Source organism: Pan paniscus, chromosome 7 (assembly GCF_029289425.2).
Source record: "Pan paniscus chromosome 7, NHGRI_mPanPan1-v2.0_pri, whole genome shotgun sequence".
NCBI classification, from domain to species: Eukaryota; Metazoa; Chordata; class Mammalia; order Primates; family Hominidae; genus Pan; species Pan paniscus.
In genome coordinates, this window is record NC_073256.2 from 72,715,986 (window position 1) to 72,738,011 (window position 22,026).

At 38.8% G+C, this 22,026-nt stretch overlaps 1 protein-coding gene across 1 annotated transcript in view; it reads left to right on the forward strand.

The window, feature by feature from the left end:
* LOC134730975 (uncharacterized) overlaps nt 1–18,077 on the forward strand; it is a 98,354-nt gene extending 80,277 nt beyond the window's left edge. The window contains exons 6-7 of the mRNA XM_063606770.1: nt 8,831–8,985; nt 17,809–18,077. The gene's annotated coding sequence lies outside the window, so the exon portion shown is untranslated. The remainder of the gene's footprint in view (nt 1–8,830; nt 8,986–17,808) is intronic.
* The last annotated feature ends 3,949 nt before the right edge of the window (nt 18,078–22,026 follow it).

Below are 22,026 nucleotides of genomic sequence, written 5' to 3' on the forward strand. Positions count from 1 at the left end.
TGGACACTAGCTGTAAAGAGCTGGTAATGGGCCAGGCACGGTGGCTCACGCCTATAATCCAAGCACTTTGGGAGGCTGAGGCGGGTGGATCTTGAGGTCAGGAGTTCAAGACCAGCCTGGCCAAGACAGTGAAACCCCATCTCTACTAAAAATACAAAAATTAGCCAGGCACAGTGGCAGGTGCCTGTAATCCCAGCTACTCAGGAGGCTGAGGCAGGAGATTTGCTTGAAGCCAGGGGGCAGAGGTTGCAGTGAGCTGAGATCGTGCCACTGCACTCCAGCCTGCGCAACAGAGCAAGACTCTGTCTCAAAAAAAAAAAAAAAAAAAAAAAAAAAAGCTGGTAACGACCTTCAGGTGTGACAGCCCTGGCTGAAACTGCCTGAATATGAACTAGGCCATCTTGGGGTTAAAGGCACACTGAGCATATGCCTCAGTGAGCCCAGGAGAGGCCTCTTGCATAGGCCTAATTTTTTAAAGCTTTTTTTACTTTTAATGCTCTCTTAACTTAGCTTGGTTAAAGGGTACTCTGTCAATGAAGGTATTCAATTAAAGTGTGGTAACCGACTAGGAGGATGCAGAAGAAGGAATTCTGGCATTTTATTATGGAGCTGCACTATTGCAGAATCCTATTGTCAGATTCTTACAGCCATGGTGTATCCAACTGTGCTGGGGCCCCTACATCCTCTCCACAGCTGAGTAAGTGCTTGTGGAACTGCATATATGCTTATAAATTTCCCCAACCCAGTTCCCTTATGATATGGTGGTCTTTGCTTCTACTAACATCCCTGCTGATGCCCAACATAAGGCAAACCCAGCTTGTCTTGGTCATGGACTTTTGGAAAGCACACAAGGGGCTGATTACCACCTTCTCCCACTCAACACGCACCATCACCCTACCTGAGATGGGGGAGGTGAGACAGATTCCCATTGGGGATGGAGAAGAGTCACTAGTTGGGGTTGGATTCTCCAAAACTGTGAGATTTATGTGGCTTATTCCCATAGATCATAGAAGCCCTAGTGTGGTGAGGACATTGTAAAAGGAAATATAATTATATGCTTTGACTCTCTCAGAGTCTGTGAGTTCTCTTGACCTTAAGGATAATCAAGAAGACACAAAATCATCTCTAGGCAATCTTTCAAGTGGCTGGGCAGTCTGACCACTTGGGCCTGAAGCTTTCCATTACCCAGCATAATAGCCAAGGGTTTTTTGGAGATAAACAAGTATGAGTAGAATTTGACAATACATAGAAAGAGAATTAAGCTCATCTGAATGTTATATCTATTAGGATGAATTAAAGACAGTCATTTTAATGATGAAGTATTCACATCAATGAAATTGAATGAAATCCCATATTAGGCAAGGGAAGGGGGTGATTAATTCAGCATCTTTAGTTGCAGAAAGAATTTTCTAGACTTACCAATAAAATATTTCTAACTCATTTTTGAATTAGGGGGTCTGGGAAACCAGGTTTATATTTGTGATCGGAGGAGACTTCTCCAGGAATCTACATATAAAATTGGATAGTTAATACAGAGAGGCTAGCTTCCTTAAGAGTGCTTGAGGTATTTAACATGGTTGTCTCCTGGGAGTCAGAGTAGACCTCCTGAAACATGCTTTTCTGCAAAAATGCTGGCTGAGTTAACCAGAGCAGGGCCTTCAAATTAAATGTCCACATTCTGACTGCTTTGGCAGTGTGTGGATGTGAGGTCTCGTAAGAGATTGAATAGTTATTTATTTATTTATTTTTATTTTTTGTTTTTCTTTATTTCTTCTAAAAAAAATGGGATACATCTGCAGAACGTGCAGGTTTGTTACATAGATATACATGTGCCATGGTGATTAGCTGCACCTATTGACCCAACCTCTAAGTTCCCTCCCTCACCCCCCACTCCCCAACAGGCCCTGGTGTATGTTGTTCCCCTCTCTGTGTCCATGTGTTCTCATTGTTCAACTCCCACTTATGAGTGAGAACATACGGTGTTTGGTTTTCTGTTCCTGTGTTAGTTTGCTGAGGATGATGGCTTCCAGCTTCATCCATGTCCCTGCAAAGGACATGATGACATGACCTCATTGCTTTTTATGGTTGCATAGTATTCCATGGCATATATGTACCACATTTTCTTTATCCAGTTTATCATTGATGGGCATTTATGTTGGTTCCATGTCTTTGCTATTGTAAACAGTGCTGCAATAAACATACATGCGCATGTGTCTTTATAGTAGAATGATTTATATTCCTTTGGGTATATACCTAGTAATGGGATTGCTGGGTCAAATGGTATTTCTGATTCTAGATCCTCGAGGAATTGCCACACTGTCTTCCACAATGGTGGAACTAATTTACATTCACTTCAGCAGTGTAAAAGCATTCCTATTTCTCCACAGCCTCACCAGCATCTATTGTTTCTTAACTTTTTAATAATCACCATTCTGACTGGCATGAGATGGTATCTCATTGTGGTTTTGATTTGCATTTCTCTGATAATCAGTGATGTTGAGCATTTTTTCACGTGTTTGTTGGCTGCATAAATGTCTTCTTTTGAGAAGTGTCTGTTCATATTCCTTGTCCGCTTTTTGATGGGGTTGTTTGGTTTTTTCTTGTAAATTTGTTTAAGTTCCTTGTAATTCTGGATATTAGACCTTTGTCTGATGGGTAGATTGCAAAAGTTTTCTCCCATTCCGTAGGTTGCCTGTTCACTCTGATGATAATTTCTTTTGCTGTGCAGAAGCTCTTTAGTTTAATTAGATCCCATTTGTCAATTTTGGCTTTTGTTGCAATTGCTTTTGGCATTATCGTCATGAAGTCTTTGCCCATGCAGGTATGGTTCTTTAGGACCAATACATTCCTTAAAGGAGATGTAGCTAAGAATCTCCAAAATGTAATCCACATCTATGCTTAAGGGGAGAGAGCAGAGTTGCGTCCTGTTGGTTCATGGGAAGCCCACATGCTTTCATGATGGAAAGGCTTGCAAGTCCATGCTGTTTCTGCCATCCCCAGCTTACATTTTTTTCAACTTCAGGGGCTTTCTTAGAGTTGAACAGGTAGAACGATATACCCCTCTGGCTGCCTCATTCCACTCCACCTTGAGGCTCTTATATTAGAGCTCTGAAAGCAGGAAATAATGATAAAGCTGCCACCTGGAAAGCTACTTTTCTCTCATGTGCAAAGTAAAGCAAGCAGCTCTCGTTGCTTTCTTGTGTTTATGGCAAATGCCTTTCAAGAAGATGCAGGAACCTGTAAAATGCATGCTGGAAAATTACTCGGGGGCACTCGATTCCACCCTCAGCATATCCTGAACAGTGGCCACATTTATTTGTAGAAATCATGCTCAAGTACAGTGAAGACAAAAAGTCCTCGAAATATCACAGCCTTTATACTCGGGAGATAAACATTCACAAGCCGGCCCCAACTGCACCATACCAAGATAAGTATGGACCTGCAGGATAGCCTAGGCTGTGCTGCAGTGACAGACCAACAGAAATATCAGTGTTTCAACACACAAGGTTTTGCTTATTCAAAGTCTACTAGGAGCCCATTAGCTCTGTACAGCAGCTTCTTTTCAAGCAATGACACAGGGATCCAGACTGACTTCACTGAGGCTGTCTCTTCTCAATGGTGGCCAAACCAATCAACATGGGAGGGTAAGTGGGAGCTGCAGGTTGCCTAGAAGCTTTATGGCACCTTAATGGCCAAGTTGAGGCATAGCTCACTCCTGCCACATCCCATGGGCCAGGACCAGTCACATGGTGCCAGCTAACTGTAAAGGAGACTAGGAAGTGGAGGGCAGCACCTTTTGTGTGATGAGCATTAAATGTCTCTGCTACAACCTTTTGCTCAGTCAGGGAAAATGAGAAGAGAGACTCTCCTTTAGGAACATCAGATTTAGTAATATTAGACATGGATGCACAATACTCATTCTGTGCAATACCAGATTATTCAGGAATACAAGACAGAAAAAAAGATGGAGCTGTTCCCATATCTATAGCTATAATTATGGCCTTTTGACACAAGCTTTCTAAGCTCAGTTACATTAATTTAGCTCTCTCATTATAAATGATGAATTTTATTGGTTTTCCTAATGTCCTTTATTCTTTGTAGAGGAGTTTAACAGTCATCAAAGCTGATTATAATGTACTTGTTAATGTTTTCAATTTAATTCAAGCATGAAGTGGGGTTTATGACATTTCTACAATAAATCTCATTGTTAATTCATTGTTTCTCCCATCCAACATCCTTGTTTTCCTTGTTAGATTTAATTAAAAATCCATTTGAAGCACATCTATAGCCTTACTAATATAATATTCAAAAGTTCTACACTACACCAGAAATGCATGAATCATCTCTCTATACTGCATCATTCTCTCATTGTAACTATGCTTTTTATTATTTAGCACTTAAAAATTCAGGAAGAAGGTTCATGAAGTTCATTAATCAGTTCATATTTAATCATATCTTCATAATTTTAGAAGGGTGTATATTTTTTCATAAATTAGATAATGAGCTTCCAGTAAAAATTACCTGGAATACTTTTGGGTCAAATTGAGAATATAAGGCAATGGCCCTTACACAAGACCAAGCTGATTTGATAATAAATTAATAATATGTCAAGTAAATGATAAGGTTAACTGTTACTTTACTCCTTTTCTTCACAAATCTCTTCCTATCTCTACTTGAAGAGCTGTTAGCTCACTCAAATTTAAGACAGAGGATTTAAACTCTTCAATAATAAGAACATTTCTAACTACTCATCTCGGTACAGTTGTAATGTACAATCTTACCGCTCCAAGATATATATATAATGGCACTTGAATTACAAAGTCATATTTTGGTATCTATGAGAAGAGTAAGAGACTGAACATAGTTAATCTTACAAATCACAGTTTCCCGGTGTTTCAAGGGTTATTGAAGGTCATTTAATTGACTCTCCTATTCACTGTGTCATTCCTTCTAAAGTATTACTGTCAGGTAACCATCTGGCTTCTCCTGGAACGCTTTTAATGAAAAGGGGTTCACAATATTTCCAGGTCATTGCAATGTTAAAGTTCATTGTTGGATGTAACCTACTTTATTTGGAACAAAAACTTATCTTTATATAACTTCTTCCCAATGATCTTAACTCTACCATGTCTAGAAACACAATTTCTCTCCCTACTGACAGCTATGATGTCTGCCTTTAATCTTTATTTAGTGGAAAGCCTAAATCCCTCAATCATTAACAGTGAGATGGTTTAGAGACTCCTTACCGCATTGATCATCCTCTGCATTAGTGGTTGTCAGCTGGATGGGGATAGCCGCTACTTGGAACAGGGGGATTGGGTTTGTCTGGGAGGACAGTAGGGTTTTGTTCCCCTTACCTCTTGATTATAAGATGCTTCCTAAGGAGGAAAGCCTTTTCTCCATTCTTGGAATGACTGGAGTGAGTCCCCATAACTGATGATTTGTGTGAGAAGCCTACTAAATGTCAGCTAAAATTTGTTAACATGCTCTTTTAATATGATGTCCTAATTTTAATACAGAACTCCAGCTGTAGCTTGATAATTACAAAATATAATAAAACTAGTATCTCCCATATTCTGAAGATCCCACCTATAGTGATATAGCTATCACCTGAGCTTTCTCAGGCCCTAAAACCTATAAATATACATGGTTTATTATTAATCATAAATAAACAAATTTTATTGACTTTCATCTATGCTGTCTCACTCAGCTACTTAGTGCCTCCTGCTACCCCACCCACAGACACATAGCAGGTATATCTTAGAATTTCACCAAGAAGTTAAAAAAAAAAAAAGACAAGACAACTACAGTCAATCAGATGTAGTGGATTTTATCATTTAATTCCCACAACAGGTCTGTTATGTGAGTTACTTTACAAAGCAAAAAATAACATCAGAGAGGCTAAGTAATTTGCTAAGGTTCCATGTCTCTCAAAAGGCAGATTACTGTATAATTGCATAAATAATCATGGGATGTTGTGCAATATGATAACAGATGATACAATCATTTAGCATAACAGCTTTAAATTACCTTGTCTCAAATTTCTAGCAACCTAGAACCTAGATGACCATTCCAAATTATTGTTGGTTTCATTGGCTGTATTTTCACAGGACTGCAGACTCCCACAGCTCGCTCTGTGTGGTGATCAAGGTCAAGGCTGTAGTCAGAGTCTACATACTGTTTTTCAAGGTGAAGCACACTTACTAGGCATACTAAAGCTATGTATTCAAGACAAGTGGAAGTGGAAGGTCATGAACATGGTAACTGCTTTGAGTACTTGAGCATCTAAGCTCCTTCACCTCCCTCAGAACTGTTTCAAATGTATCCTCAAACCACATTACCCAAATCTCACACCAATCTGAGTTCTGTCTCTCTGTCCCTAACTGGCCAGGTCAGAGACCTATGTATGCTTTAGGCTCCTACACTTTATAGACCAGAAAGGTCATTCTGCAGCAAGTGGAATGTGACTGCCAGACGCTTCATGTCTGAGCTTTTATAATGCATGAGCAGGTCCAACTAATACTAATTGCAGGGAAAATGTTTCAGTGTTTAAATCAGAATATGCGCCCTATGATTACTTTTGAAATCTATCATATCCAAGCAGCTTATGACTGAGAACTCTAGAAAGTCAGGAAAAAACAATCCTAGTTTTGGGAATTTAAAGCCATATGAAGAACGTGGTGCAGTTAATGACTCCCCTACAGCTATGATGTCAAGCTGGTTGGGAACCACCCCAGGAATATCCTGAGCTCTTTTCCTTGGGCTTTGATCTAAAAGTATCTCTTTGATAGAAGCTACTCCTTCATGTAAAAAGAGATAGCTCCATAAAGGAGGCAAGCAAAATCTTCTGGACTGATTTCTCTTTTGGGATCAGATTTCTGGATATGGATAAACAACATTAAAAAAAAATTTTCCAGTCAACTTTACCATTCTTAATGCTTTATGTAATTTTTAAAAATCTTATCAGGGTAAATTTTGTAACAGCTCTGAATTGAGTTGTACTCTCCCCTCATTAAAAACAATAATAAAATAAATAACAACAGAACAAAACACCATTATCAAAGCAGGAAGTTAGCTCAGGGAATAGAGCAAATGAAACACAAAACACACACTCTTAGAAACTGACATAGTAGAAAAAGCAGGGCATTAAATACCAAATCTATAGCCGATCAATCTTGTGAAGATCATATGAAAATTGGCATACAACAGAAAATGCTATTGAAATATTGTTATTAAATTTAAGCCTCTCACTTAGAAACAGGCATATATATGGACTCATGCATTTATTCGATCAACAAATATCTGTAGAGTACCTGGCACATACCACTGAGATAAATGTTAGGTATTTATTCTGACTTAGGTTACTGGAACAGTTTTTCTAATCTTGTCTATGATTTTTACAGAGAATAAAATAATTTTCTGTTGCATGATTTAAAACTCTCAGCAACAAGTCGCAGTAATAAATCATCTAAAGCATATCTGTTCACTTTTGGACTTCATGCCACCACTGCAATCCAATTATATGTTACTTATAAAAACTCGGGGTTTCTTCACATTAAGGTATTTGTATTCATGGAAAAATTGAGGTACAAGGCCTATTTTTGGTTGTTTTAACATGTATGGGTACCTGTGTCCCTGATTTCTGATCAAGTTGAGGAGACAGAATGAACTGAGAGAAGAACGTTAAGCATTTGAGAGATCAATCTTTTGTGTGAGTAGGCCCAACAGAGCAATCTAACATGTTCTTTTGAAAAGTATGAGGGTGGTAGGAGGGAGAGGAGAAGAAAAAAATAACTATTGGTACTAGGCTTAGTACCTGGGTGACGAAATAATCTGTACAACAAAACCCCCATGACATGAGTTTACCTATATAATAAACCTGCACGTGTACCCCCGAACCTAAAATAAAATTATTTTTAAAAAAAAAGGAAGAAGAAAATCTTGGTTTTGGAAGGACTGTGGGGGAAGGGTAAATAATAAAGGCACAGTTGAGTGGATGTGCCTCTGCCAGAGAATGGGGAGTGGTGACACTGTTTCTCCCATTGGGTGCCCGGGTTAATTCCCAGCTACAATCCCTGGTAGTGGAGATGATGAGGTGGGCATTTCTCTCCACATCCATCTTGCAGAAGGCGAGAGACAGCCACCCTCAGTGCTACAGTGAGAAAGAGGGCTTGTTGTTAGTTACTTAAGGCTGGGGAAGAAATGGGTATTCTTTTGGCAAAGCAAGAACAAAAATAGTGGTGGTGCATCTTTTTAAGTGGGGGAACATTCAAGGATTTCCCAGCAAAATAAAAAAAAGCAAAAGATTCCCCCTATCTCCACACCTGTCTATAATTGTAGTGAAGGTATTTACCAATTCAAATGGCCAATATGAAGTAGTTATAGGCATAAGAATTAGAAAGGAAGAGATATAACTAACTGTATTTGCAGAAGGTATAATTATTAAATACCTTGAAAACCTCAAAGCATCCCTGAAAAAACACTACAGAAATAACAGAATTCAGTGAACATAGAGAAATTATTTGTCCCTATACATACGCAGCATAACCTAATGAAGATAAAATGGAAGCAAAGACTCCATTTATAGTAGTAAAAATAATAACAGTAATAATAACAGAAAACCTAGGCATAATTTAGCAGTACATATCTAACACCTATGTGAAGACAATTATAAAACACTCCTGAAAGACACAGAAACAAACCTGAGCAAATGGAATTACACTTACCTTGTTTGGGATAGGAAAGCTCAATACTCACTGTGTCAATTCTCCGTAAATTAATTTATAAATGAAATGTGTTCACTACAAAAAATTCTCATAATTTTTTCCAGAGTAGGATAAGTTGATTACAAGAAGCAAGAAGAGCCACAAAAAAAAAAAAAGAAAGAAAGAAAAAGAAAAAGAAAAAAAGAAGAAAAAAATCCTGAAAATCAGAAAAATGGAAAGGGGCAAGAAAGACATCATGGAAATTACTTCACAGCATAAGGTAAAGGTATTATCTAATATTAAAACATAGTGCCCTCTAAGTATAGTTCTGTATTATTAGAGAGTGAACAGATAGACTAATAGTAAACTTAAAAATATATTCAATGGAATCTTGTCTCAATGGAGACAAGATGGACTTTTCAGTAAGTGCTGGAGTAAGTGGATGATTATATTTGTAAAACAATAAAATTGAATCCATTGTACTATATACCAGAATAAATTAAAACATACCAGAGATTTAAATGTTAAAAATAAACCATATAAGTTTTAAATTCTGTTTATGTGATGTATCACATTTATTGACTTGCATATGTTAAACCATACCTGCATTCCTGGTATGAAACCCACTTGATCATGATGTATTATCTTTTTGATACGCTGTTGGATTCAGTTAGCTAATATTTTGTTGAGGATTTTTCCATCTATGTTCATCAGGGATACTGGTCTGCAGTTTTCTTTTTTTGTTATCTCCTTTCCTGGTTTTGCTATTAGGTTGATATTGGCTTCACAGAATGATTTAGGGAGGATTCCTGCTTTCTCTATCTTTTGAAATAGATTCAGTAAGATTGCTATTACTTCTTCTTTGGATATCTGATAGAATTTGGCTGTGAATCCATCTGGTCCTGGACTTTTTTTTTTGTTTGCAATTTTGTAAATTACTGATTCAGTCAAAGACTTAAATCTAAGACCCCAAACCATAAAAATTCTAGAAGATAACATCAGAAAAATTCTTCTAGATATTGGCTTCAACAAAGAATTTATGACTAAGAACCCAAAAGCAAATCCAACAAAGCCAAAAATAAACAAATGGGACCTAATTAAAGTAAAAGCTTCTGCACAACAAAAGAAATAATCAGCAGAGTAAACTGACAACCCAGAGAGTGGGAGAAAATATTCCCAAACTATGCATCCAACAAAGGACTAATACCGAGAATCTAAAAGGAATTCAAACAAATCAGCAAAAAACAAACAAACAAACAAACACAACAAATAAGCCCAACAAAAAGTGGGCAAAGAAGCCAGGCATGGTGGCTCATGCCTGTAATCCCAGAACTTTGGGAGGCTGAGGCAGGTGGATCACTTGAGGTCAGGAGTTCGAGTGAATCCAGCCTGGCCAACATGGTGAAACCCCATCTCTACTAAAAATACAAAAAAAATTAGCTGGGCGTGGTGGCACCTGCCTGTAATCCCACCTCCTTGGAGGCTGAAGCTCAAGAATCGCTTGAACCTGGGAGGCGGAGGTTGCAGTAAGCCGAGATGGTGCCACTGAACTCCAGCCTGGGTGACAGAGTGAGACTCCATCTCAAAAAAAAAAAAAAAAAAAAAAAAAGTGGGCAAAGGACATGAATAGACAATTCTCAAAAGAAGGTATACGAACAGCTCACAAACATATGAAAAAATGCTCAACATCACTAATTGTCAGGAAAATGCAAATTCAAGCCACAAGGAGATACTACCTCACTCCTGCAAGAATGGCCATAGTTTAAAAATCAAGATCATGGCAGACGGGAGGCAGGACTAGATTGCAGCTCCAGACAGATCAGCAGGTGGGGACTCATATTGCAAATTTTAGCTCTAGATCGACTGCAAGAACAAACCAGCAATCTTGGGAGGACCCACAGACCCTCTGCAGGAAGTGGACTGCTCCTGCAGGACCTGGGAGACACCCCCAAAACAGTGAGTGCCCCAACTGCGGAAGTGGGAAAGGGAGACCATCCCCTCCCAAACACACATCCCCACTGGAGAAGCCGAAGGTCTGTTTGCTGGAGAAGTTTCCGACTTTACCTGGAGCTGAGTCAATCTGGAGAGCCGAGGGAAATACACGGGTAGAGAAAGCAGCAGAAAGGCCCTGAGAGCTCGCTGGGTCCCCTAGCAAGCCATTCCTGCCTGGCACGACAGGGATCCAACAGGAGAGGAGCAGGGGGTAAAACTACACAAGGAGAAGGAAATCTCTAGCTGAACTTTGTAATAATTTGAACGGGTTAAGAAGCCTCCTGGCCAGAATTCAGTGCAAATCCGTTGTGCAGACTCCACAGCAGGGGAAGAACCAAGCCCTTTTCTTTAGCAGCTGGGAGGCGGGTAGCCTGGGGCAGGTTTCCAAGCCCGTGTAGCTCTCCGCCTGGAAAGGACTGGCGGCTGTTGTTGGGGCACCTTAGGAATGAGACACCCCCTTCGGTTTGCATGGGAGCTGGGTGAAGCCTGTGACTGCCGACTTTCCCCCACTTCCCTGACAACCTGCATGGCTCAGCAGAGGCAGCCATAATCCTCCTAGGTACACAACTCGATGACCTGGGAATCTCACCCCATTCTCCACAGCAGCTGCAGCAAGACCCGCCCAAGGACAGTCTGAGCTCAGACATACCTAGGCCCAGCCCCAACTGATGGTCCTTCCCTACTCACCCAGTAGTGGAAGACAAAGGGCATATAATCTTGGGAGTTCTAGGGCCCCGCCCACTGCCAGTTCCTCTCCATACTACCACAGCAGATGCTCTCTGGAAAGCGCCACCTCCTGGCAGGAGGCCAACCAGCACAAAAATAGAGCATTAAACCACCAAAGCTAAGAACCCTCATGGAGTCCATTGCACCGCCCCGCCACCTCCACTGCAACAAGCACTGGTATCCACTGCTGAGAGACCCATAGGCGGTTCACATCACAGGACTCTATGCAGACAACCCACAGTACCAGCCCGGAGCCAGGTAGACTCACTGGGTGGCTAGACCCAGAAGAGCGACAACAATCCCCATCAGAATACCACCATCATTCTTCACAGAATTAGAAAAAACAATTCTAAAATTCATGTGGAACCAAAAAAGAGCTTGCATAGCCAAAGCAAGACTAAGCAAAAAGAACAAATCTGGAGGCATCACACTGCCTGATTTCAAACTATACTATAAGGCCATAGTCACCAAGACAGTATGGTACTGGTACAGAAATAGGCACACAGACGAGTGGAACAGAATAGAGAACCCAGAAATAAACCCAAATACTTACAGCCAACTGATCTTTGACAAAGCAAACTACAAACATAAAGTGGGGATAGGACACCCTTCTCAACAAATGGCAGTGGGATAATTGGCTAGCCACATGTAGGAGAATGAAACTGGATCCTCATCTCTCACCTTATACAAAAGTCAACTCAAGATGGATTAAGGACTTAAACCTAAGACCTGAAACTCCAAAAATTCTAGAAGATAACATTGGAAAAACCCTTCTAGACATTGCTTTAGGCAAGGGTTTCATAACCAAGAACCCAAAAACAAATGCAATAAAAACAAAGATAAACAGCTGGGACCTAATTAAACTAAAGAGCTTTTGCACGGCAAAAGGAACAGTCAGCAGAGTAAGCAGATAACCCACAGAGTGGGAGAAAATCTTCGCAATCTATACATCTTGACAAAGGACTAATATCCAGAATCTACAATGAACTCAAACAAACTGGTAAGAAAAATACAAACAATTCCATCAAAAACTGGGCTAAGGACATGAATAGACAATTCTCAAAAGAAGATATACAAATGGCCAACAAACATATGAAAAAATGCTCAACAACACTAACAATCAGGGAAATGCCTATCAAAACCACAATGCGATACCACGTTACTCCTGCAAGAATGGACATAATAAAAAATTCAAAAAACAGTAGATGTTGGTGTTGGTGTGGATGCAGTGATCAGGGAACACTTCTATACTGCTGGTGGCAATGTAAACTAGTACTATTTTCCACTGTGGAAAATAGTGTGGAGATTCCTTAAAGAACTAAAAGTAGAACTATCATTTGATCCAGCAATTCCACTACTGGGTATCTAACCAGAGGAAAATAAGTCATCATCATGTGAAAAATATACTTGTACATGCATGTTTATAGCAGCATAATTCACAATTGCAAAATCGTGGAACCAACCCAAATGCCCATCAATCAATGAGTGGATAAAGTAATTGTGAGATAGATACACACACACACACACACACACAGTGGAATACTACTCAGCCATAAGAAGGAATGAATTAACAGCATTTACAGTGACTTGGATGAGATTGGAGACTATTATTCGGAAAACCAAACATTGTATGTTCTCACCGATATGTGAGAGCTAAGCTATGAGGATGCAAAGGCATGATAATGATACAATGGACTTTGGGGACTTGGGGAGAAGAGTGGGAGGGGGGCAAGGGTTAAAAAACTACAAATACAGTGCAGCGTATACTGCTTGGGTGATGGGTGCACCAAAATCTCACAAATCACCATTAAAGAACTTACTCATGTAACCAGATGCCACCTGTACCCCAATAACTTATGGAAAAATAAAATTAAAAAAATAAAGGTTTATTAATTTTAAAGAAAGATTTCATTGTTGGCTTTTAGTTAACATCTTTATTGATGATCTGAGGAAAGGGTAATCAGTTTGTCAAATTTCTACGTTATTCAATTAGTAACTATTCTAAAAAAAAGTTGGAGGATAATAAAGTGATACTAGTAGATTAGAGAAGTCAAATATTCTACCAGGAAAAGTAAAGAATAAACACATTTACTATCTAAAGAATCACTCTCTTTTTTATGAACAAAAATTCTAAAAAAGAATCCCAAATCATTTTAAATTAACTTGATTTAAAGCAAAAGATGGAGGAAGTCCTAGCTAGAGCAATAATACGAAAGAAAGAAAGAAAGAAAGAAAGAAAGAAAGAAAGAAAGAAAGAAAGAAAGAAAGAAAGAGCATCCACATTGGAAAGGAAGAAGTTAAATTATCCTTGTTTTCAAATGATATGATCTGATATTTGGAAAAAGCTAAAGACTCCACCAAAAAACTATTAGACCCAATAAACAAATTCAGTAAAGTTGCAGGATAAAAAAATCAACATACAAAAATCAGTAACATTTCTCTATGCCAACAGCAAACAATCTGAAAAAGAATCAAGAAAGTAATCCCATATAAAATAGCTACAAATAAAATTAAATACCTATGAATAAACTTAGCCAAAGAAGTAAATCTCTACAAACAAAACTATAAAACACAGAGAAAGAAATTGAAGAGGACACCAAAAGATGGAAAAAAATTAAATGTTCATGGATTGGAAGAATTAATATTGTTAAAATGTCCATACTGCCCAAAGCAATTGTGAACCCAGAAAATCTGAGACAGAGCTCAGGTAATTTAGAAAGTTTATTTTTGCCAAGGTTGAGGACATGCCCATGACACAGCCACAGGAAGTCCTGACAACATGTGCCCAAAGTGGTTGGGCATGGCTTGGTTTTATACATTTTAGGGAGACATGAGACATCAATCAATATATATAAGAAGTACATTGGTTCGGACTGGAAAGGCGGAACAACTTAAAGCAAAGGCAGGAAGACTTGATGTGGGGAGGGAGCTTCCAGGTCACAGACAGGTGAGAGACAAACGGTTAACATTCTTTTGAGTTTCTGATTAGCCTTTCCAAAGGAGGCAATCAGATATGCATCTATCTCAGTGAGCAGAGGGATAACTTTGAATACAATGAGAGGCAGGTTTGCCTTAAGAAGTTTCCAGCTTGAGTTTTCCTTAATAATTTTGGGGGCCCAAGATATCTTCCTTTCACACAATCTACAGATTCAATGCAATCTCTACCAAAATACCAATGACATTCTTTACAGAAATAGAAAAAACAATACTAAAATTTAATAGGACCACAAAAGACCCAGAAGAGCCAAAGCTATCCTGAACAAAAGGAACAAAGCTGGAGGAGTCACATTACCTGACTTCAAATTATACTACAGAACTATAGTAACCAAAACAGCATGGTACTGGCATAAAAACAGACACATAGACCAATGGAACACAATAGAGATCCCAGAAATAAATCTATACATTTACACTGAGCTCATCTACAAAGGTGCCAAGAACACACACTGGGGAAAGGACAGTCTATTCAAGAAACGATTCTTGGAAAACTGGATATCTATATGCAGAAGGATGAAACTAGGCCCCTATCTCTTAACATATATAAAACAATCAAATCAAAATGGATCAAAGACTTAAATCTAAGACCTCAAATTATGAAGCTACTACAAGAAAACATTGGAGAAATATGTCCAGGGCATTGGACTGGGCAAAGATTTGTTGAGTAATATCCCACAAGCACAGGCAACCAAAGAAAAAATGGACAAATGGGATCATTTCAAGTTAGAAAGCTTCCGCACAGCAAAGAAAACAATCAACAAAGTGAAGAGAAAACCCACAAAATGGGAGAAAACATTTTCAAACTATCCATCTGACAAGGGATTAATAATCAGAATATATAAGAAGCTCAAACAATTCAACAGGAAAAAATCCAATAATCTGATTAAGCAATGGGCAAAAGATCTGAATAGACATGTCTCAGACAAAGACATACAAATGGCAAACAGGCATGAAAATCTGCTCAACATCACTGATCATCAGGAAAATGCAAGCCAAAACTACAGTGAGATACCATCTCACCCCAGTTAAAATTGCTTTTATCCTAAAAACAGGCATTAACAAATGTTGGTGAGGATGTGGAAAAAAGGGAACCCTTGTACACTGTTGATAGGAATGTAAATTAATTCAACCACTGTGGAGAACGGTTTGGATCTTTCTCAAAAAAATAAAAATAGAACAAATATATGATCTAGCAATCCCACTATTAGGTATATACCTAAAAGAAAGGAAATCAGCATATCAAAGAGATATCTGCACTCCATGTTTATTATTGCAGCACTATTCACAATGGCCAAGATTTGGAAGCAACTTAAGTGTCTATCAACAGATGAATGGATAAAGAAAATGTGATACATATGCACAATGGAGTCTTATTCAGCCGTACAAAAGAATGAGATCCTGTCATTTGCAATAACAGGAATGGAACTGAAATTCAATAAGTTAAGAGAAATAAACCAGTCACAGAAAGACAAACTTCACATGTTCTCACTTATTTGTTGAGCTAAAAATAATTAAAACAACTGAACCCATGGAGATAGAGAATAGAATGATGGTTACAAGAGGCTGGGAAGTGTAGTCAAGGAGGGTGAAGGTGGATGGCTAATGGGCACAAAAATATAGTTAGAATAAGATCTAGTATCTGATAGCATAATAAGGTGACTACAGTTTCTTGTGCATTTAAAAATAACTGAAAGAGTATACACTGGATTGTTTGTAACACAAAGAAAGGATAAATGCTTGAGGTGATGGATACCCCATTTACCCCGATATGATTATTATGCATTGAATGCCTGTATAAAAATATCTCATGTACCCCATACATATATATATAACTACTATGAACCCACAAAAATTAAAAATTAAAAACAATATAAGAATATTTGACGGGGAAAACAATTAATTCACTGGTCAATAAATAGGCAAAAATATGAAAAGTCACAAAAAGTGACATACAATTAGTAAAACAACATGATAAAATGTTCAATGTATTTATTTGACAATGTTCATTTGAAAAATGTTCAAGCAAAATAAATCATCGAAATTTTTAAAAATAAATTAGATGTCATTTTGTCTATTCAATGTTGTCTATTGGAGCTGGATATTACTAAAAGCAATGTTATGGTAAATAGCGAAATAGACCAAATATTAAAATGCTCACACCCTTGACCAGATCATTAAATGTCTAGAAATATCTCTTTATTTTCCTTCAACTTTTAAGTTCCAGGGTACACGTGCAGGGTGTGCAGGTTCATTACACAGGTAAACATGTGCCATGGTGGTTTGCTGCACAGATCAACATGTCACCTGGGTATTAAGCCCATCATACATGAATTAGCTATTTTTCCAGATGCTCTCCCTCCCCCTACCCCTCCAACAGGTCCCAGGGTATGTTGCTCCCCCCGCTGATCCTGTGTTCATGTGTTCTTATTGTTCAGTTCTCACTTATAAGTGATAACATGCGGTGTTTGATTTTCTGTTCCTGCGTTAGTTTGCTGAGGATGACGGCTTCCAGCTCCATCTGTGTCCCTGCAAAGAACGTGATCTTGTTCCTTTTTGTGGCTGCATAGTATTCCATGTGTATATGTACCACATTTTCTTTATCCAGTCTATCATTGGTGGGCATTTGGGTTGATTCCATGTTTTTGCTATTGTGAAGCAATAGTGATAGGCATTTGGGTTGATTCCATGTCTTTGCCATTGTCAATAGTGCTGCAATGAATATACGTGTGCATGTATCTTTATAACAAAATGATTCATATTCCTTTGGGTATATACCCAGTAATGGGATTGCTGGGTCAAATGGTATTTCTGGTTCTAGATCTTTGAGGAATTGCCACACTGTCTTCCACAATGATTGAACTAATTTACATTCCCACCAACAGTGTAAAAGCATTCCTATTTCTCCACAGCCTCGCCAGCATCTGTTGCTTCTTGACTCTTTAATATTTGCCATTCTTGTGTGAGATGGTATCTCATTGTGGTTTTGAACTGCATAGAAATATGTCTTAAGAAAATGTTCTGAAATACAAATGCTTTATGTAAGAATAAATAAATACATACATAAAATAAAACACAAGATGGAATGATAAGGACAGTTTTATTTGTGATTATGATGCCATATTTCTCTCAAAATAGCTCCTTTAGTTGCCACGTATGTGGTCAAAGAGCCAACACAAAGTTTCAACCAATTGTGAGCAAATGAAGATGCAGTTATGCATCATGATTCTGTTTCTTTTGTCCATAAACAAGAGTGGATTTGTCCATGGTGTTTTCTCTAATTCTAAACAAAAAATTTTAACAGAGCACTAAACTTTATTTGGCTAGTAACAAAGACTTACTCTCCCTTAATTAATACCACCCCATCTATACTTTTCTTTTTTATTCCCAGTCTCCTTTATTTTGAAGCCTGATCATTTGGTAGCTCCACAAAATGGACCCGAAGAAGTGAGCCTCATGCAGATGGATGATTGCAGTGACTTATCCAAGGTATCTTAGGAGGTAGATGGTAGCTGTCAGTCAATATTCCTAATGCTACTCCAGTGCTCTGCTCACTAAACCACACTGTAAGTAGCTACACTATTTGTAGTTTTAACATATTTGAACTACTTGATCCTTGATATTAAAAACATGTTCTTTTTCAGATTCTCTGTCCAGCTATGCCCAGAATATTTGTAAACTCAGAATATTGAGGCAACATTTTATAAAATATTTTACAGTGTATTATCATTTTATATTTAATTGCCTCTGGGCATGATACCTAGAAAAATGAAGCATGCTATAGGGAAAGTAATGTATGAGTAAATACTAAATATTTGGAGGAACTAGTAAAGAAAGGTGAGAAAAGAAAATGGTATCAGTTTTCTTTATATGTGTGGGCGTGTGTGTCTTACAAATCAGCAGAACAAAGCAACTTGGGATATATGTTCTTGGAATATATTTTTTTTTCTCTCAGAAAATATTCTACTAATAGATGTACATGCTTTTGTGAAATCCATCTAGCTAAATGGGACAAGATTCCAGATTCTGTAATGCCCATGCAGGGTCTCAGGACTAGAGAATGATAATATATACAATTGTTCTCAATTGCGGTTGAACTTTAGAATTTTCAGAATAAATTCAAAGGAATTTTTAAAAATTTCAGTGTTTGAACTTTTGCAGTGAAACATAGACATTAGCATTTCCAGAAAGCTTCCTAGAGGATTCCGTTGCACAGTAAAGGTTAAGAACCGCTGCGATAGGCAATATCTCTGTTTGGTAAAGGATATATCCTATACTACAATACAACCAATGATTGCTGCTAGCAGAGGGCCTGCTATGTCTTACAAAAGAGCCTAAAGATGCATAAAAGATTTAAAAGCCTCCTACTGTAGAGGAGGGCTGCCAGGCCTGTGCTACATTCCAATCAGGAACGGTGCAGGAGCCACTCAATGGAGCCTAATCCTAAACAGCTGGCTAGTACAGTAATTTCACTGAGAAGCTGTAGTTCTTCATTTTGAAAGCCATTTGATCTGGCAACTCAGACAAGTTTTAGGGAAAGGCCCTTGAAATAACACTGATGGCTAATGAAGTGCTTTCTCAAGTTCAAAAGCAAAGCAAAGCTAACAGGCTCTAATTTTTTTCTGAACAAATCTATACATGTATTTCTCCTTTCCTAATTAATTTTCATGTGCAGCTCATCTCCCAACAAAATGCTAAAGCTGAAGAGTCCTGAATAATATGTTTCCATATACATTCCTTTTGATACTTGTCTCATGTGTACCCACAGGATTCTAATTTATGGAGGTGACTGACTGATGACACGTGGGAAGGTCAATGGCATTGAAAGAAGAATGTATCGCTTACAGTTCCCAAGAGAAAGGGACATACCACACCATGCATGGTCATGGATAAAAATGCCAGATTTGGGCCGGGCAGGGTGGCTTACGACTGTAATCCCTGCACTTTGGGAGGCCGAGGCGGGTGGATCACGAGGTCAGGAGATCGAGACCATCCTGGCTAATATGGTGAAACCCCATCTCTACTAAAAATACAAAAATTAACCGGGCGTGGTGTTGGCCGCCTGTAGTCGCAGCTACTCGGGAGGCTGAGGCAGGAGAATGGCGTGAACCCGGGAGGCGGAGCTTGTAGTGAGCCGCGATCGCGCCACTACACTCCAGCCTGGGCGACAGAGTGAGACTCCGTCTCAAAAACAAACAAACAAACAAAGCCAGATTTGTGTTTGTTTTTGTTTGGATGCAGAAGCAGGAGTGATGGTGAAGTCTAGCCAGAGCCTTTATTGGGTTCCTGTAGTTTAGGCAAGGCAGGGCGGCAGTGTACCTAGCTCAGGGCTGGCTAGTGTGTATAGTTCCAGTGGGCTCTGGGCTATAGGGGTGGTCTCCAATTGCCTGACAGCTGGCCCTGGGAGGACTCGGAGCAGGTTTGGTGTATAAGAGTTAGATAAGGAGATGGTTGGGGATATGGACCCAACATTGGGTGGTTTGTACACAAACGATGTGCTCCAGGCCAAGCCCTTTACTTTCTCTCAGAATCGGAAGCCCTGAGAAGGGCAGTCTCTCCGCAGCCAACAAAACTTTTAAGATGTCAAAACATCACAAAGTACAGAAAATAAGAGACAATTAATACAATGCTTCCATCTGGACAAATAAGTTGTGTGAGTTGGAGGGTGCTGGGGCATCAGACGGTCATGTAGGGGTCAAAGTTTCCTTCAGCCTCCCAGTGCTGCTTGTCAGTGACCAGGGTCAGCAGGTGGCCACTGGTGACTAAGGACATGGCAGAGACAGTTCTCTTTCAGTCTCCAGGTGAGTGAGCAGATGAAGTGATGATAAAGTCTCAAAGTCTGATTGTTATGTTTTGAAAAACAGGGGCCAGGTGGTGGCTCATGCCTGTAATCCCAGCACTTTGGGAAGCTGAGGCAGGCAGATCACCTGAGGTTAGGAGTTCAAGACCAGCCTGGCCAACATGATAAAACCCCATCTCTACTAAAAATACAAAAATTAGCCAGGAGTGGAGGCGAGCACCTGTAATCCCAGCTACTAGGGAGGCTGAGGCAGGAGAATCGCTTGAACCTGGGAGGTGAAGGTTGCAGTGAGCTGAGATCATGCCACTGTACTCCAGCCTGGGCAACAGAGTGAGACTCTGTCTCCAAAAAAAGAAAAAAAAAGAAAAACAGGAGAGAGTTCTTTATTCTCTGGTCCTATTTATGAGGTTTCTCCTATACATTCTTAAAACTTCGTTGATACACTGATGTGAAATTAATAACCTTAGCAAAGAATAATAAAACACGTTTTTCTTTTTTTTTCTTATAGCAGAAAAAGAATGCCAGACACAGCTGAAATCTTTCAGGTTCTATACACTATTTGTAGCTTTAATATATTTGGTTGAAGTATTTGATCTTTTACATTAAAAACATGTTCTTTTTCAGATTCTTTATCCAGCTATGCCCAGAATATTTGTAGACTCAGAATTTTGAGGCAATATTTTTATTAGATATTTTACAGTGTATTATCATTTTATATTTAATTGTCTCTGGGCCTGGTATCTAGAAAAATGAAGCATGTTATAGGGAAAGTAAGTTATGACTAAATATTAAGTATTTGGAGGAACCAGTAAAGAAGGGTGAGGAAAGAAAATGGTGTCAGTTTTCTTTGTGTGTGTGTGTGTGTGTGTACGTGCACGTGTGTGTGTCTTAGGAATCATCAGAAGGAAGCAACTATAACATTTCTTTGAGTTAAAATATACGTTGACACAAAATAAAGACTTATTTGCAAAGGAGACTCATACCCCATAAAAGTCCAAAGTTTAACATGAGTTAAAGAGTAAGTGGAGTAATGCATATTCCTCATGTTGTTTCATTTATGTGACTCAAAACTTTCTCTTTAGCCACTGGTATACTCAGCCCAAATGAGATTACTTCAGAATGGCTGACGAGTCCACTGGTAGGAGAAGGGTAAATAAGAACTGTTAACGTTAAGGCAGAGTCAATTAATTCATTTTCCCCACTAGCTATTGGGTGGGATGTTTGCATGGCACTTATATGCAGAAGGTGTAAAGACTTCTCAGTTTTTGAAAATTATTACATCCAGCTAACATTTTCTATAGCCTCGCTTTGATGAAGATACTATTGGAAACCTGCTAAATAATTTTCTTATTTATATTTAAATAGTACTTGTTGGTAAAAAAAAATCGCAGTGGCTTACGCCTGTAATCTCAGCACTTTGGGAGGCCGAGGTAGTTGGATCACGAGGTCAGGAGTTCGAGACCAGCCTGATCAACATGGTGAAACCCTGTCTCACTAAAAATGCAAAAATTAGCTGGGCATGGTGGTACGTGCCCATAATCCCAGCTATTCAAGAGGCAGAAGTTGCAGTGAGCTAAGATTGCACCACTGCACTCCAGCCTGGGTGACAGTGTAAGACTCTGTCTCAAAAAAAAAAATAAATAAATAACAAAGAGGAAATTTGTTTTTTTCTTTCTGATTTCCAAATGTTTATAGTTTTAAAAGGTGACAATTCGCCTTATCTATGTTCCACTGGAGGATTAAAGGAAGAGTTTTATTGATTTGTTTTAAGTACATCTAATTTAGTTTTTTTCACTAAATATTAATAAT